The 18,158-nt window shown below is 46.4% G+C and overlaps 1 protein-coding gene across 1 annotated transcript in view; it reads left to right on the top strand.

The window, feature by feature from the left end:
- Positions 1-205: 205 nt before the first annotated feature.
- The window catches only part of LOC119449776 (leucine-rich repeat-containing protein 4C), a 225,275-nt gene continuing 207,322 nt past the window's right edge, over positions 206-18,158 (top strand). The window contains exon 1 of the mRNA XM_037713036.2: positions 206-411. The gene's annotated coding sequence lies outside the window, so the exon portion shown is untranslated. The remainder of the gene's footprint in view (positions 412-18,158) is intronic.

Below are 18,158 nucleotides of genomic sequence, written 5' to 3' on the forward strand. Positions count from 1 at the left end.
CGAATCTCTAATAATAAACTGCACGAGGGGGTGTGTTGCGCGCAGCCCCGTCCCTGGTGCACGGAATGAAGGACGACGGGGGAAAAAGCCCCGAGCCGGCGCGCTCTTTCTCGTCGACGCCGCGAGAGAGCGCGCCGGAGCGCGGGGTTCGAAGCACGGGCGCGCTCTTCGGTCCAGCATCAGAGCCTGTCGGGCCGGTGTCGTGCACGGACGCGTGGTTGGTGAACTGCTGCGCCGCTCCGTAGACCTAAGCTTCGACATCATCTACGGCGTCGCGCCGTTGTGGGTGACAAATCTCGTCTGCAAAGTGACCGCGAACGTTTGATTGCGGATAGACCCGGGCGACATCTCTCTCGATACCGCGGCGAGCTATGCCGCCTGGTGCACCGCCTCCCGGCTCGGATCCTGCAGGTAAGTTTTAAGCTCCGTAAGCCACGCCACACGCTTGGATCCGACATGCAGTGAGGTTCTATCAGAGAGTTTGTGTCCTGTACCAGCGGGCCACTGATCCCGTGCAGGCGCGTACAGAAGCGCGAAAGATGAAGTACAGAATAAACGAATTGCGACTACAGTTTTCGTTTCGGAAACTCGTCAGCTGGGAGGATTCAAGCTAACTTTAGTGACTTACGGTAAAAAAAAAGGAAAAGCAGACCGACGTTGTCGTTTTGGTAGCTCGTAATCATATAGTCATCGGTCGTGATGACCGAAGTTGAATGCAGATATTTAGGTTGAAAAGAAAGATGAAAAGTGGGGTGTTTTAAATTCCTTCACTCATCGTTTGTGATATCTTGAAGAAAAGTTGAGTTTTGGAATAGTTGGCTTCTTCGTGGGAACATTCGTTGTTAAGGCAAGCATGCAAAATTAACTCACGTGTCCACGAATGAAAAAAAAAAAAAATGGCGGTGCATGGTAAAAGCGAAGACACTTCGCATTGTCAAAAGTCTAAACAAAATAATACAATACAATAATACAATACAATCTTTATTGTGCATAAAGGAAAACAAAGTACAGATAGCAGGCCTACCAAAGCCTCATATAGAAAATTTAAAGCAACGATTCTTTAAATTCTCATAATTTTTTTTTGTATTCTTCGATAGAATGTTGAATTTGCCGGCCCTTATTCTGGCCAAACATCCTGCATTTCATAATTAATACAGTAGAAATGAAGATACTTCGCACCTTTCAAGAAAGCGCACCGACTTCACCGCCGCGAACGTCCGGCACGGCGCGGTTTCAACGCGAATGAAACAGCGTGGCAGAGACAGCTTTACAGGGGGGGAAACCGTGATAAATGATGATTACGACCGAAGGCCCCGCAAACTAGCTGATAGGGCGGCTCATTAGAATGCTCCTTTAGGGGCCAATCGGCCGGACCAGTTAATGAGCACACCGGCGAGCCCCGAAATGTTGGCCACACAGCGTGGCTGCACAGGTTAGCGGCGGGATGACGCCCCCGCTGAATCTGCAGCGCTCCCGTAATCGTCGCTCCTCTTTCTCCAACGTATTGCAGCCTGCGCGCGAGATGGGGCTCGCCCTGGATCCTGCTATAGGCACACGAGGGCGAGCCCGGAAATATGCACGTCGATTTCGCGGTGTCGTCGGTATGATGGAGACGGATGCGCTTGTTTGACGAGCGAGCGAGGCCGTCGCGGAGCAGCAAAAAAGACAAGCAGCACCTGGCCGACTTCTCACCGACGGGGTCTTTCTTGCGGGTGTACTCTTTTCACCAGTTAAAAGGCACCGCTCCACTCGTTTTTTTTTCTTGCGCATTCGATCGAGAAAAAATAAAAAGATGTATCGACTTTGAGTAGTATACGCACTTGCATTTCCAAGGGAATTTTCTACCTTGCAGACGACGTACGGACGAGCAGAGAAACAGACGACGTAAGTGGTGCGGTGTCTTCTGCTTCTTTATACCCGTCTGCTTGTCGTCTGCGCTGTAGAAAAACGGCCGTAAATTGCAAGCAAGCCGGCTTTGACTTTCCTGAATAAATTTCTTTGATAGTATCAGCTCCTTTCAAGTTTAGTTGGACAGAAACAGGTGCAGCACTTCTTTGTATAATTATTATACTGGCAAATTCTCGAGGTACCTAGGCAGAGCTCCAGTGAATTGATACATGCGATTCAGTACTAGCGGCATAACTGCGAATGTGAAGAACGCAATAGAATCAGGACAATAATAAATATAGTCTACTACATGGCAGCAAAATGGTAAACGAAATCACAGCAACTTGTTATGCGATGATTGTGCAATGAGAAGGAAAAAAAAAAGCACGTGGATTCATTCTCACAAATGACGTTTCCACAAACGTTGTCAGGCAATATATCTTCCACATTTTCTTAGTAAGCGATCCCCGGATCAATTTATGTGCTACGACCGTCACAGCCCACGTTCTGGCATTGAGAACTTTGCACTCGTACACTATTAAACATGGAACACGACTGGTTTTTTCCACACTTCAGATTTCAGCTGGTTAGGCTGATTGACCTAAAGGCAGACCGAAACGCCATTGACGCCGGTCCAACCTTCACTAAAGAAACCGCACTGGCGAGCTTTTAAAGACGACGTCCGCGCGAGTCGTTAAGTCATTCTTCAGTTCAAATAGCCGTGTGGATGCCTCTGGTTCATATACTTCACAAAATACGATGGCCGGGGCGCAAATCCTTTATTGTGCGAGCCGAAATGGCTGACTAAACTGTAGACCTGCGAAGTAATTGTCGGGTATCTCATTCGCGCTATGAATACCGTACGACACACCGCACTTCAATTTGGGCATTATACTGAGGATCTAGCGTTTTCAGCTCCATTGATATGAAAATTTGCGGCTTCAATTTCCTAAGACCGCTTCTTTCTTTATCACGAGATGATGTACTGATAGGGCTTTTTTGTTTTCGTTTTGAGCAACGGATCGTCCAAATATTTGCAGCGGACATTTTTCTTTTTTCTTTAGCACCTTTCTGGTCGGATAATCGGTGGAAGTCTTAGTGCTTCAAAAACAATGCAGGTATAGTAGCGGCAGCAGACGTTAGATTTTTTTTTAGGTATCCCGGAAGACGTCAATACTGAAACCTAATGAGTAGTAAGTTTAGCGTTAAAATTTAGGGAAATGAGATTATGCAGAAACGACGCGAGCATATCCTTTCACCATGTTATCATGTTGAAAATCGGCAGAGATGTATTCTAACAAATCGCTATGTTTGCCATGCAATCGTTTCTATCGACCGGGTTCAGCCTCGGCGTCTGGAAACGACGTGATTACCGTCTGCAAATATTGCGGGTTTCGCGGAAAGTAAACCGGAAGACGTTTATACGAGTTATCTTAAAATGACCATGACGGAAGTGTGGGGGAAGAGATCTTGCAGACATCGTTGGATAGACGACACAGCGTATCACTGTATGAATGCGCATTTGTTGCATTAGTTTTTCGAAGTTTAAGTGGTAAGCGACAAAACAAAATTGAGAAAGAGTGTAAAACGGTATTTCTTGTTATAATGCCAAGCTCAGTGGTACTTCTTCGTCCGATAAGTACAGTTGTGCAAATCTCGCCGTAAAAGAAAAAAAGAAGTGCGCAAGCCTTACAGCAAATAACATAACAGTTACAGAGAACCACTAAAAAAGTAGTTACCATGTACATTTATGAGAATGAAAATCCACTTAGACATATGTTAGCAGAAAAGGTATTCCAGCTCTTTAAGCAAGTAGTTAGAGAATATATATATATATATATATATATATATATATATATATATATATATATATATATATATATATATATATATATATATATATTTCATTGTTTTACTGTGCACTGTAATATCAATCACAGTACAAGTAGAATATTGCTTCTACAGAACAATGGTGGTGATCAGTGCTCATAGCCAAAATTATCCACTCGGCAATATCGCTGGTCTTTTGTTTCAGCCTTCGAGCCTGAAAGAAGGAGGACCTCTTCATTGAGTTATATAATTGATGGTTATTGAAAATCTTGGCAACATTTATCGGCGGCTTTCGGACAACATTCGAATGTAAAGTGAATATATAGAAGTGACGTGCAGAAAAAGAAAAAAAAAGATACCTTCATGGGAGGCTGTCATGTGCTATCGGGGTCGAATTCACATTTATTATTTGTTTCGTAAGAAAGATTTTCCATTGGCTGTCACTTTTGATAATAATATGTTCGTCAACATGATTGGTCGGCGGCTGTTCTTGCAAAGCTCATACAAATCCTTTTGTGAATACAAGCCTTGAACTGCGTTTTTTTTGTCTTTTTTTCTTCTTCTGACTGACGCGAATATTCTCTCGCTGAGGGCGGCACCTAGTGCAAGAGTACGATTGGAAGACAAGCGCAAAAATAATTCCAGCGCAAAATAACAAGAAGACGTATGCAAACGCGCACGATGTCGCAACGAAACTTTATTTCGACGCAGTCAGCACTGTCATTGTCTTCTAAAGACGGGAAGAAAGCGCACGTTATCGACTGAGACGAGATTGTACAGTTGAGGCCTTTGCATATATAGGCTAACCGTTGGTGAGGTACACTGCTCCTCAGTTTGTAGAACAGAACATCGAGAACTATTTGTTCACTTTTCTTGTTATGGTTTAGAGAAAGCGAAGGGATGAACGAGAAGGTCAGATGCGTTGCTCTTGTGTCTGTGTACCTTTTTCCTGCGTCCGTGTCTTCTAAGCGGCATGACATTTAATATTGGACCTTTCAAATATAAATACTCCTCGTCTCATTAACAGTGGTATGTAGTTAGACGTATGGTTCTGCACACTTGTGCACATGTTGTGCAGACGAACGAGTAGAAGGGTAGTTAATGCCCACACGACGACATTACAACGTAACAGCTCCGAGAGAACAACCACATTACGAAGAAACTTACCAAGAAACATTGCGAACACAAACGACAGTATCCAAGGCGAATGCAAGGTGACAACACGAACAAGTAACACTCTTACGAACATCCTGTATATTTACTTCGAGTTAGGCGAAAGAAATTAATGATGCGCGAGAAAGGGGGACGAACGAAATAGGAACACAAATAGACGAAGTGAAGGCAAACGATCGAGACGTAAATGTCGGCCGCACAGGATGTCTTGCGGGATTCCGGCTGTACCGATTCCTGAGTAAAACCATGAACCAGCCCGTTTCCAATATCCGCCTCGGAGCAAGAGCAGCCGCGCGACCAGACAGACGTGTCTGGCAGCACGGCTGCGTGGAACGTGGGCTCGATTCGCGGCTCCATTCGAAGCAGGAATGATCGTAGATTCCGAGCTTTTTATTTCCGATGCCATGCACGAGCGTGGTGGTACTCGGCGCGCGTTCGCTCTCCGATGAATGATTGAGCAATAACAACGCGCGCGGCCCCAGAGAGTAGGCTTTGTTGGGGCGCGTTTTAAAGCGTTCGCGAGGTCGGAAAACGGGGGTGTACTGGAATACGTTCATTGTGGAGCGGTTTAATCGGCTTACGCTGGTTAAGTGCGGTCAGGTTTACAAACGTGACGTCAGTTGAAGTCGTAAAGTTGTTTGTTTGGCCACATACGAGTCGTGTAGTTGGATCGTAGGACTCCGTGGCTTTTGACGCGACACTGTGATTGCCTAACTTCCCGGGTTTGGCGTGGCTGCTGGGTCAGTCGATATCTCGGCGGATATATATATCCATCCACAAACGGTGATAGTCGATATTCTAATTGACATTAAAGAAAAAAAAATGGAGCTGGCCAGGCCATGGAATGCGTAGGATGGATACCGGTGGACCATTAGGAGTTACAGAATGGATACCAATAGAAGGGAAGCGCAGTCGAGGACGGCAGAAAACCAGGTGGGGTGAGGAACTTAGTTTTGCAGGCGCAAGTTGGAATCAGGTAGTACAAGACAGGGGTAACTGGAGATCGCAAGGAGAGGCCTTCGTCCTGTAGTCGACATAAATATAGGCTGACAATATATATATATATATATATATATATATATATATATATATATATATATATATATATATTACATGTGCGCGGAATGTAAGTACCAGTGAACGGGCTTATACCACGAGTCCCACGTAACTTGTGCTAAAATTTATAAAAAATATATGCAAGTGCCACGTTGCTGGACAGAAGCAAGGTAATGGTGTTGGCCGTTGCTTGGAGCAAGTCAGAGTATTTTTTGTATGTAGCATGTAGTTACATACTTAGTTATTATTAATTATTAAACTACTGAAATATGATATTCAGAGCTAAAGTGTCAATGAGAAAATTGAGAAACCATCCTGAAACATTTCTGATACAGCTTTCTGCTTCTTAATACGTGCTACTTAAAAGTTTTTTCCAAGCCTGAAAGAAAGCTCACGAAACACACCCGAAAAAAAAAAAAGAAGTCGCGCGGCACTTTTTACAGTGAAGCCGTATATGGCTAGGTTCTGGCGGATCGCGTTCGCGGATAAAACGACGCGTAGAACAACAATTAAAAAAAAAAAACTTCGGGGTAGCTTGCACTAGTGGCGCAAGGCTAAAGACACAGTGGAGCTGATCGGTTCCCAGCTGGTCCTGGCGATACGAAGTGATGCTAATTTATACGAAGTAGTGCCAAGTGATGCTAAGTTGATATGCTAAGTCGTTTTGCAGCGGCTTCTTCGGCTAACCGTGCTGGGTCCAATCGGCGTCGACGCTGGCGTCGACGCTGGCAGTAACGCTGCAGCGCGCCGTGATTCTTGTTAAGCGGCTTCTACCTCGGCAGTGCGAACCTTCCTTGGTCTCCCCATGTATACGTCTGGCGCGCCGCCGCCGCGCACCGGCTTTCATACGGAACGAAGGAGAGCATGCACAGTTGGCCGTGACGTCACGTCTGACTCGCGGTGCATGCGCAGTAGTGCGCTGCTGGTGGTGAAGTCGTAGGGAAGGTGGTGCGAAAGCTATGCACAGTGTACAGACTGCGAGCGCAGACGCACCGAGATGACGTCACGGCGCATGCACAGTAGCGCGCAGCAGGCGGGAGCTCGGCGGAGCCGTGTCTGTGTCGGGCGAAGCGAGCGCGCACCTGCGCCGGCTGTTACTAGGCAACGCGAGGTGACGTCATCGTTCCGCGGAGTTTTTTTTCTGTCCACGACAGACAGATTCAGGTCGGCATCAACAGCTCCGCTGTTAAAAGTCGGCCGATCCTGGTGATTGTGCAGAAAGGGTCCAAGCGCAATGGCACATACCCCTGTCATGTGGGCCGATCCTGGTGATTGTGCAGAGAGTGTTCAAGCTCAATGGCACATACCCCTGTGGGCTCGGGATACCTGTAACACGCCCTTGAACTACCCTTGTCACACGTGGGACCCAAAGAGACAAAAACAATGCGCCGGAGCGATGAACGCTTACGCCCAAACGCTAGTCTGTGACTCTCTCTCTTTCTGGGGTTTTGCGTGCCAAAACCAGTTCTGATTATGAGGCACGCTGTAGTGGAGAGCTCCGGATTAATTTTGACCACCCGGGGTTCTTTAACATGCACTACAACGCAAGCACATGGGCATTTTTGCATTTCGCCTCCATCGAAATGCCCCCTAGACTCGGTATAGGTAAGACCCGTGTGGATCGCTCCGAAGAGGAAGAGCGCGCCTTCAAGGAGCGCCGGCGCGATCAACAGCGCGAATGAATGCGAAAGCGACGAGAAGCCGAACGCGCAGCGGCCCAACGTGCTATGGCCGATGGTGCAAGGTGGTATGAATCTAGTCGCCTAAACTCGTTTTCACTCGCACATACAGCATACGGCGTGGGGCGACGCAATGAAGTTATGTGTTGTGCCTTTTCAGCCATTTAACATAACTACCAAATAAAAAAATTAAAATATAATTAAACAAAACTAGCAGCTTCGCTGGTATTCCATCTTCACATAGTCGAAGGGCTCTGAATATTCTATGTAATTTCTTTTGCGCAACCAAAAAAAATTTTTTTAACATAGAACGGGATCATATAATGTCGGCTCACATGTAACTCTAAAGCACGGGAAATGCTGCGACGAAGACACTTGGCGTTTGCTCAAATACACTGTAAAAAGTTCTGATTAAACGCTGACAGTGCCGGAAAAAGCGAACGCGCCGTGCCCAGGCATACGCGCGCGTGATCACACACAACCCGAATGATAGATCGCGATTTCTCACAATCCTTCGCTGTAGACAACTGCGCCCCGAAGCACAACGCACGAATGCTGGCGCGGGCCGAGCCACGCATTCGAAGTCGTCGCTTCATCATCGTCTCGCGCACATGTTTGTGGCAGCCAGCCACCACGACGCCGTCTCTGCGAAAGCTCGGCGAAAGCCGACGATGTCTACGCTGTCAGACGGGCCGCCGCTGTTGGAAGCGGCGCGCAAGTTTTTACGCCCACTGCTAATGTTTTTAAATTTCCCTAGAATCTTTTTTACCGTTGCGACCATCTCTCCATTCTTTTAATTCAATCGGTAGTCCGCACTCTTAATTGAGATAAGCAATAAAAATACTGAACGTTATAGCACACTGAAACCGACGACATAAAAGACAGAAACAATGGCGGCCGAAAAGTTAACAAGCGAAGCACAGTCGTGGCTAAAATATTACGGACTGTGTATCTGAAAAAAAAAGAACAAAATATGACTCGCCTATGTAAAGGGTGTGTGATCTCATAAAACCAAGTGGTACGTTTGTCGGCGAACGCCAGCTATTATAGTTCTTTTTTCTTTCTTTGTTTATTATTTATATTTTTTAGACGTGCGTGCTGTCGCGCGAGAGCTTTGTGGTACATGAAGGTTTAGATGCTGTGGCGGAGCCCTAGGGAAGGACAATTCTATCGTAAGAGCATCTTGTGAATACCGGCCCCTTTCTCTACGGAATTACGCGAAAAAACAACAAACGTTACCTAAATATCCTCATTGCAACAATTATATGCATTCAAGCGCATCCTTCATTTCTTAACGCGAATAGATTTTTAGGAGCGTTCCGCCATTCGCTTGCAGTGATAGTCGTCTTCGGTAGTTTCTGAACATTTTTTCCCTCAAATCTCGCCGTCTTCGCAACTAGCGATGGCTTTTTTGCAATGCGACCGTTATTGCAAAAATGCCTGCTTTACAGGAACCTCTTGAGCTTGGACAACAGCTCGACTGCATTCAATTGGGTCGATTCTATTCAACTGGCAGCTCTAACGCACTCTCAAGTATAAAATACGCCGAAGAATTTTGGAAGCGGCACTGTATAAATGTGTATACGAAAATTCAAATATCGGTCGGCACGCTCAATGTTGAAATTTTAAGCTTTTTCTCACATCCGGAAGTCAGTAAACGTTTGACGCCTACCGTACGCTGCAGGAATAGTGAGACAAGATGGAGTCGAGGCTAGATAAGGGAGACCGAAGACCTGCGGCGTCGGTTATTTATTTCAAACTGAATGCGCGACCTAAGGACGTCAACAAATCTATGGTTAGACGGGAGGGGTGACCGGGTGCCGTCAGGTACTCTCCGAGACATTAGTTTTTGAGTGTGCACGTTGTTGCAGCATCTTTTTCGGTTCCCGCGGGAGACAAGAGCAAACATTAATATACAATGTTTCTTAAAACACTAAAAAATCATATAAGGTTGAAACTTGTAATTTTTTGTTACTTTTAAGAACTATGTTTAGCAGAATTCTTACATGCGTGCTTCGGTTTTGCAGTATTATCTGCTCAGCCACTGAAAGTTGACCTCCAGTACAGTCATTTATGTCGCTGCAGCAGAGGACACGAAAGGACCATTTATGGAAAGGCACACACGTACCGACACTTGCATGACTTCGTACGTGTGTTTAAAATGCGTACTGCAAATTTAGATCATTAAGACGGAGAATGCTCTCGCCATACGTAAGAGATCGATGATTATGATCGACCAGATGTAATGTTTTAGGTCGACTTGTTGCAGGATCTGCGTCGCAGATTGTCGTCATATAAACATAGCTTTTCTTGCTTATAGCGGCGAGCAGCTTGAGCCCCTGTCATTTATTGAACATGTGAGCGGTCGCTTCCTTCCCAGTCGCTTTCTTACGATGCTACCACTTCTTTGTAGTAAGAACTGTGATGGTACGGAGTACGCACTCATCTTGTAAGCAACAGCTAATCAATGTTATTGACTGAGCAGCGGTAACTTATGCGGGTCAATTTGTTGCGACTCTCGCGTGACTGGCCGCCCTCATAAGAGATCTATCTGCATTGTTTACCGCGGCCAGCATCTTATGTTCCTTACATTCTTTCCACGTAGCAAACCATTTTTTTTTGCAGAGCGATCGTTATTGCTAGAATGCCCGAGTTATAGGCGCCTTTCAAACTTGGATAACGACCCAACCACATCGAATCGACTAGTTTGTATTCACGTGGCCCTTCTAACGCGCTATCAAGTATAAGTTATGCCGCAGAATTGTGGACGCTACACAGTAATAGTGTATACAAATGGTTGCTTGCAGCAATGAACATTAATTATCTTTTCGCAAGCACACCCTCTTTTCAGCGTTTACATGCAAGCGCCGTGCGACGTTAGCCTCTACAGTGGACGGATAAATGTCTGAATCGGCAACTGGATCTGTATGCATAAAAGCTCTTATCTTAGGATTCCTTGCAAGAAAAAAAATGCAGCTGATTCTGATAGCTGAACATAGTATTAACGAAATGGTTTGTGAATTCGGCCTCTGGAACGATGACACAAGACAATCCTTAACAAAGGCTAAACTGTTAGATTGCCGTCTCCGCATGTGTTCAGGGGAAGAAAAATAGTGCATTGGCAAACAAATTGAGAACAAGAACTCCCCCTTCACGTCACAGTGAACTTCTGTGGCATCGTTTGCCTGTTTAGTCTTGCTCACTCCGAGAAAGCCTGTATGACAGCTGTTAAAGTGAGTTAACGTTCCAAGGCAGAGGCAAGAGGAAGGAACAACCACTGTCTTCATGCTACTCCGTGCAATTATATAGAACGCTATGCAACTATTTACAACGCATTTATATGCAAAAATATACATTCATTGCGATATAAAGAACGACACGCAACGACACAGTCCACTATACGAGGTGTTGATATGGGGGACGAAGCGCCTTGTTTTTATTCTTTTCTGCCGGCCTCTTTCACGCCCTCTGCTCTTGCGAAAGCAGCGTACGGCAAAGACACCCAACGTCCCCAGCACACAACGACGCGAAGCTGACACCTGCCACCGCAGCTGTCTAGGACACCGCTTCAAGATACGCGTGCCAGTTCTGGGCCACGGCGACTTTCGTTGCTTAATTACGATGCATAGTAATGCTTTATGCTGTTGTCGATGTGCATAAGCCATTGTGTGATGCTCTAGAATGCGGTCAGAAAGTTGGCTGTTCTTTATATGTCTATTTGATGCTGGAACAACCTCGCTTTCGTGAGGTGCATGCACCAATTCGATTCAGCATAATTCGGGTTAGATACCGACTCACACCACGATACTGCCATCTACGCCGAATAATTTAGCTCCGTCTATAATACCTATTTTCACATCGAGACATTTAGCGTGCGTATATGCCGGTTAACACACGCTTACACGTGAAAAATAATAAGCTGCATCATTAGAGACAAAAACACATACTGCACGTTCATCGTCATCAACAATATACGCGTACTCCGTGTACGGCCTGTGCACATGGTGATGCTATAGAGTGGACTGGATGCTTGCAGTTCATAACGTTATGTATGGCCGTGATCGTATTTACGATTTGTTATCTTACCCTTGTATAGCGTAGCTATATAAGCCACACGTTCATCTTAATGACCTCGCGGTCTTTCCAGTTCCTAGTTTTCTTTTTCTCACCTTCAGTTTTTATTTGTAACGCTTCCAATAAATATCACTCTAGTCACAATTCAATAGACCCAAACACACTACTATTAATGACATTCTGCTGCTTAGGCCAAGGTCACCGGTTCAATTCCTCGCTTTGGAAGCCACATTCAGATGCGAGAGGTTTGCAAAAACGCTCGTACCTTGCTTTTCGAGCACGTTGAATACCTCCAGATTGTCGAAACTGTTACCAAGCTTACAGCCCTTCTCCTTACCCTCTGCGGCGTGTGTTAAACTCGTGCTTAGTTAAACGGAATATTATATATACAGTTGAACGCCTCTGCAATGAAATGACCTGTATAACGAATGATTTCGAAGGCCCGAATCACTTCGTTGTAAAGGCGTTCGTATTTATTTCTAAATTTATTATGCCAGCACGCGGAGAGTTTAGTGCGACGCCGCCGTGACCGAAAAGAGGCTGCTCGACGAGGATAGTTAAGCGTACGAGCTAGACTAATTAGCTTTCTGGCTGTAGCGTTAAAAACAAGACAGCAAAAAAAAAAGAAAACAGGCCCAAATAACCAGGATCAGGTGCGTTTAAAGCCGGAAAAGTACAGAAAAAAAAGTGGAACACAACGGGCGAGTCGTGATGCAAAGCGTGACGGTCGCACGCGGAAACGTTACGTCGGGACACTTAACCACGGGGAAAAGCAAAATAATGAGCACAAAGAAAAATTACATAAACGAACGCTCGGCGGTGCTTTCGATGACAGGCTGGTGCCGAGGCTTTGAGCCGCGTCGGGGCAGCTCAGCGCTCCATCCGGCGAGACCCGTTTTTACGACCAGCGCGAAATCGCGGCCGCAGAGTCGGCCGAAGCCCTCCGTCAGGCGTCGCACACGCGTTTCCAAAGCCGAATGCGCCCATATACGATGCGGGCAGCCGACGAAGCGGCCCGGCAGGCCGTAAAAGCGGAGAAACGGCCCCACCGCGGGGCGTCCCGCGAAACGCGTTGATACCTGCGAGGCGTTCGCTGCTCGCGCCTGGGCTCCCTTTTATACGCGCGGCTGGCACGGCATGCAAGCCCCGTGGCATTGCGGACGCGAGTTATAGCACTGACCGCCTTGCATTGAATCAGCGTGAGCCATCCGAGTGTTCCGCGCGCGCTCGGGTTATTCTCGCCTCCTGAAACGAAGGTACACCAATCTGGAACAATGCGAAGGCGATCAGGGTCGGGGATAACGTGACGACGCTATCCCGATTTTTTTCTTCTTTTCTTGCCTACCTCGATCAGTGTTGCGATGTGGGCTTGTTGGGGCGTCATCGTGAGTGCTTCTTCGGTGTATAGCGCAACTAGTATATTGACGCAGAAAGAGAACAAGACACGCTCATACACAGCGCTAGACAGACACATAGCGCTGTGCGTGTGTCTCATTCTTCCTTTGCGTCCATGTACTAGTTGCGTTGCCTACCTCACCGCGGGGTTGGACGAATCGTGGAGGCAGTGTAACAGTACTCGGCCGATGCCTGAGATGACGCAAGCAAACCTGGGCCGGTTCATCAGACTATGTAATCAAAGGTGAGCCGATCCTGACGTCAGTGTGCGACATACGCTCTCGCAAGGGTTCCGGTCGTTACAGTTGATGACATAGCATTCGAATAGAATCGCTAAGCCGCGGCCACACTAGCGCAAGAACGCGGGCGCCGCGCTGCAAATGTACCACAAGGCAGCAATCTCGGGCCGCACAAAGGATGGTTCCCGGAAATACTCTTTGCGGCGCAAAGACAAATCTCGCCATGGCCTAAGGATGAGAAGCAGTTCTAGACGAATGACATGAGCGACGACTCTATCTACTTTGTATCATAAAATAATAGAGCACATAGTACAAAAGTGTAACAAACGCGACATCAGTAGTCACGGACTGTTGGCACTTTATTGGACGGTGGTGATTGTTCACAAAATATAACAAGGGGTAGACCGGCTTGCTAAAGACATATAAAAAGAGAGAAATCAACAAATTTGACCATTCTCTCCGGCTCTGAACTGAATGAATGAGGAAGAATAACTCATGAAAGAGAAAAATTGTCATCTACCCGAGACTAGCACGTAGCTTCATCGAAAACCAGGGTCAAAGTTCTCAGTATCACTACCAACCTTCACCTTTTCGATGTCAAGAAAAAGTACACTTGGTATTTGCACAGAAATTAGACTTCATGGTGATGATGATGAAGAGGATGAGGTTGAAAACGATTATGATGGCTAGGATGGTGGTGGCGTTGATGATGTCGAAATAAGGAACGTACCCACTCAGGGATAGGGGAATAGGTCAAGTATCTGGCGCTGGATGAAACATAAGAGAAATACGCACTCTAAGAAGAGAGAAAAACGATGCCAAAAGAAGAATTGAACAGTCAGATTAACTCAAACTACATTATACAGAAAAAATGTTAAATAATTGTTGGTAAATGACGGTTCTTTTCTTGCCTGAGTTACCCTTCTTCTCGTTCACTGCAATCCGCCTATGAAGAGAAAAAAAGCACCGCTCCGTTCTGGAAACGGAGGAGCAGTGGAACAGCAAATGACTCGGCCGGTCGGAATTTTACGAGCGGCGCATGTTTTTGCTCAGAGGCCCACCAACTACCACGACCAAAACAGCACCAGATAAAACGCACCTACGCTTTCTTTTACCTTTTTTACGTGACATCGTGCCTGAATCTCGACAGTGCCTGTGTACCGCGGAGAGGGAGAAAAGAGGGGAGAAGTACACTCAATTGCCGTGTTTACCGATACGCCTCCGAGATTAAAAATCACGAAGCGTTTCGGCCACCCGCCGTCATTGTAGTCACATAATCAGCTACACATACGAAACTATCGCGTCTGACGTTGCCTACCCTACACGCGTGCAGGCCTATAGACTCCGCTGTTTGTGCTACGAGCTCTTCGTTGCCAACGTCCGGCACGTCTCCATACCACCGGTGATGTTGGCTTACCTTTATTAGACATAGGGGGGCGAGGAAAATTAGACAGAGAGAAAGAGAAACAAAAGCTAACGAGAATGGTAGGGTGTGGTGAAGCGTGTTCGGCCTATAGAAGGCGCTGTCCAATCATGTTCTCACTTCGTGTCATCCGTTACACTGCTCACAGTGGAAGCCTTTTAGGGGGGGAGCGGACGCGTGCAACGAAATTCGATCAGGAGGTAGGCGGGTGTTGACTACAGAAGACGTGTCGTTCGCTTGGGTGGAAATTTAATAAGGCGTTAACTGTGTAGCTTCGATGACTTTGGGAGGGAGAGCAGATTTTTTTTTGGGGCGTATAGTCGTTACTGACGTCGTCGAGCGCCGAGGCGGGGCCTCGGTCGACGGCGCGATTTTCGCGATAAGCCGCGAGTCGAAGCTCGTACAATGTTCTCGCGGCAGTCCCCACTCCCAAATGCCCTTATGCTTTCTTTTATTTTTTTTAAATTTCTTTACTGGCAGAGATATGTTGGTCAGTGGAAGCGGTGCGCATAATGTTGACGTGTTATCTGTAGAAGGTCCGCCCGGGCAGCTGCTTTTTTAGTTTGGTGCGATGAATAGATACCTAAATTCGGTGCCTGGTACGCGTAGTTACGTGCAATTCCTCCCCCTCCTCTCCCCTGTCCGGCTGGTTTATAAGCATGATTTAGTGCCAAACGTTGGTTTTGAAATCTGTCTTGAGTCATTCCTGCACATTCAGGGGACGCTGGGAGTGCGGGGACGAATTCTAGTCGCTTTATACTTGCTCGCGCTCGAATTAATGGTGATAATATTTTCACAAAACTGATTTCGCGCTCTAGTGTTAGGAATATGCCTACAGAACCGCCGAAATCATTTGCATTCTTTGTGTTTGTGATCATGGCGTGTGTGTCGAGAGGCAGAACTGGACCGGCGAGTGCTGCCGCAGGCTCGAAGCGAAATGAAAAATGTGTCGAACTTATGACGCTGCGTTGTCGCTGCCTTTCAGGGTTTCGGATGCGCTGAGTGAAAGTTCTGAGGCGGCCTGATTGCTATGTGCATACAAACATGCTTACTAACGTAACCAAAACGCTGAGTCTAGCGTGCTTATTAATTTTTGGGCTCTGTTTTCCGCGCTGCTGCACTCAAACTTCGTTTTTTTTTCAGTCTTCCGTCAGCTCGCGTTTAATCTGTTCTAGCTAGCTGGCGCCATTGCCCGACATACTAGTAAAATCATGTCACGAAACTGACAGGACGAATGAACACACAGTACGCGGTTTTGTTAGAGGCTGCTCAGCAGGGTTGTCTGTTAGGTTAGATATGGTTTTCAAGGGTTCCGGCGAGGTAGATTGCGATTGGTAATGTGATATGACTCTCTGAGCACCTATAAAGACGTGGTTGTTGCAATAACATTTTTTTTGTAAGCCAGAGATAGTCCCGTTTACTGTGTGTTCTTGCACCTGTCCTCATTGCGCTCACTTCTCAGCAGTTGATGACGAACACATTTGCCCAAATCAAATTCCTGCGACATATAAAATATGAATGCCTAAATAGCAATTGGATGGTTAAGTGACAGAAAACCTGGTATTGGCGGCGCGTGTAGTCATTTTAGAAAAAAAAAAAAAAACATGTCGGCGTGGTGTTGTTATCGTTGACTGAGAAAATAACGCTCTGAACACGGACTTTCCAACGAGGTCACGTTAACATTCCTAGACACTCATTCGGCTGCATTTATTCAGGTGCATAAATCGTAGCCGTCATCTCTGAAAAACCGACTGTTATACAATACCTATTGTTGTGCTATACGTTTTTACATGTGATGCGAGACGGCTCGTCTGCCAAGTAAAAGCTTGCACAGTGTGAAAACGTGCGGATATATAAAGACATTCCTTCGTGTCTGACGCCCGTAACAAGCCCTCAGATTTCACTCGGAGGAAGCAAATGCTGCGAGATTAATTTTGGATGTTGTAACTTTACATAAAAACATTTGAAACAGTCATTCAAATGTTTTTTATTCAGGTGAAAGATATATATATATATATATATATATATATACATACATACATACATACATACATACATACATACATACATACATACATACATACATACATACATACATACATACATACATAAAATCAGGCAGTGTGAGTGTAAGGCGCCCCTTGCTCATGGCCAACTCTGAAAAGGCCCAGATTTACCTTTTCAGCCTATATAGAGCGACCACTTGGTCTTGTCTTGTTCAAACAAACGGGTTTCGAAAGGACAGGTGTGTGTGTGTGTGTGTGTGTGTGTGTGTGTGTGTGTGTGTGTGTGTGTGTGTGTGTGTGTGTGTGTGTGTGTGTGTGTGTGTGTGTGTGTGTGTGTGTGTGTGTGTGTGTGTGTGTGTGTGTGTGCGTGTGTGTGCGTGAGTTAAAGAACATTAGAGAAGCCGTAGCATACAGAGGTACCTTGCTGCGACAAGCACTATGTCCTCTATGAAGTTTCCATAAATTTAAATACATTATCCCGCACAGCAGCCATTCCTTGCCTAACCAACTTCCCGGTTTCTTTCGGCAGAAAAAAAAAACATTTAAAGGCAGGCGAAGAAAGCTCGTCCGGTAAATTTGAATATTGCATGAAGAGGCGCAAGATGCCCACCGACGATTCCTAGATAAGAACAAGCGCCCGGAAGTTTGCAGCCATGACGTCAAGATGATGAGACTCTGCTTGAATTGGAGAGCCCGCAGTGACGAGAGCATGAACGCAATAAGCGTCGATCGCTGGGGCTATTTCACCCGCAGGGCGTGCGCGGGCGTTATTTTAACAGCCGTGACCTCTCAGCTCCCAGCTTCCAGGTGTTGTGCTAAAGAGGGCTACAGATGTAGCGTAAAGAAGGCGGCAGAGTTACCCGGACACAGAGAGGGGGTGATGGCAAGAGGGAAGGGGCAAATGGGCGTATCAGAATCAGACTTCGCAACACGCGCAGGTTAGTGGCGTAAACTACCTGGAAAACCAGGGCGCGTATATCTACCAAACTTCTCTTAGTTAAGTTCTTAGGTTCCCAGTCTTAACGGCAGCGCTTTGATGGGGGGCGGAAAGCAAGAACGCTCGTTTGCCGTGCTTTGGGTGCACGTTAGAGAAACCCGCGGGGGCGAAAATAATTCGGTTCCCTCCACTACAGCGTGCCTCGACCCACAGTGCATGTTTCGGGACGTTAATCCCGACAAATTAATAAATAATTAGGTAGGTGCTATCCGCGATTGGCCATAGCCGGGACGACCGCCATCATATGTGGTGGGAGGCTATTCTGGGCATCACCCGCCATGTTGGCATTTTGAGCCAATAAGAGAAGCCGAAGTAGCCGGGTGAGCCACTAAGAGCTGACAAGATGGCGAATTTGACAGTGTCCATGATAACACCCTGGACGCGATAACGTTGGCTAAT

The sequence above is a fragment of the Dermacentor silvarum genome, chromosome 4 (assembly GCF_013339745.2).
Source record: "Dermacentor silvarum isolate Dsil-2018 chromosome 4, BIME_Dsil_1.4, whole genome shotgun sequence".
Lineage (NCBI taxonomy): Eukaryota > Metazoa > Arthropoda > Arachnida > Ixodida > Ixodidae > Dermacentor > Dermacentor silvarum.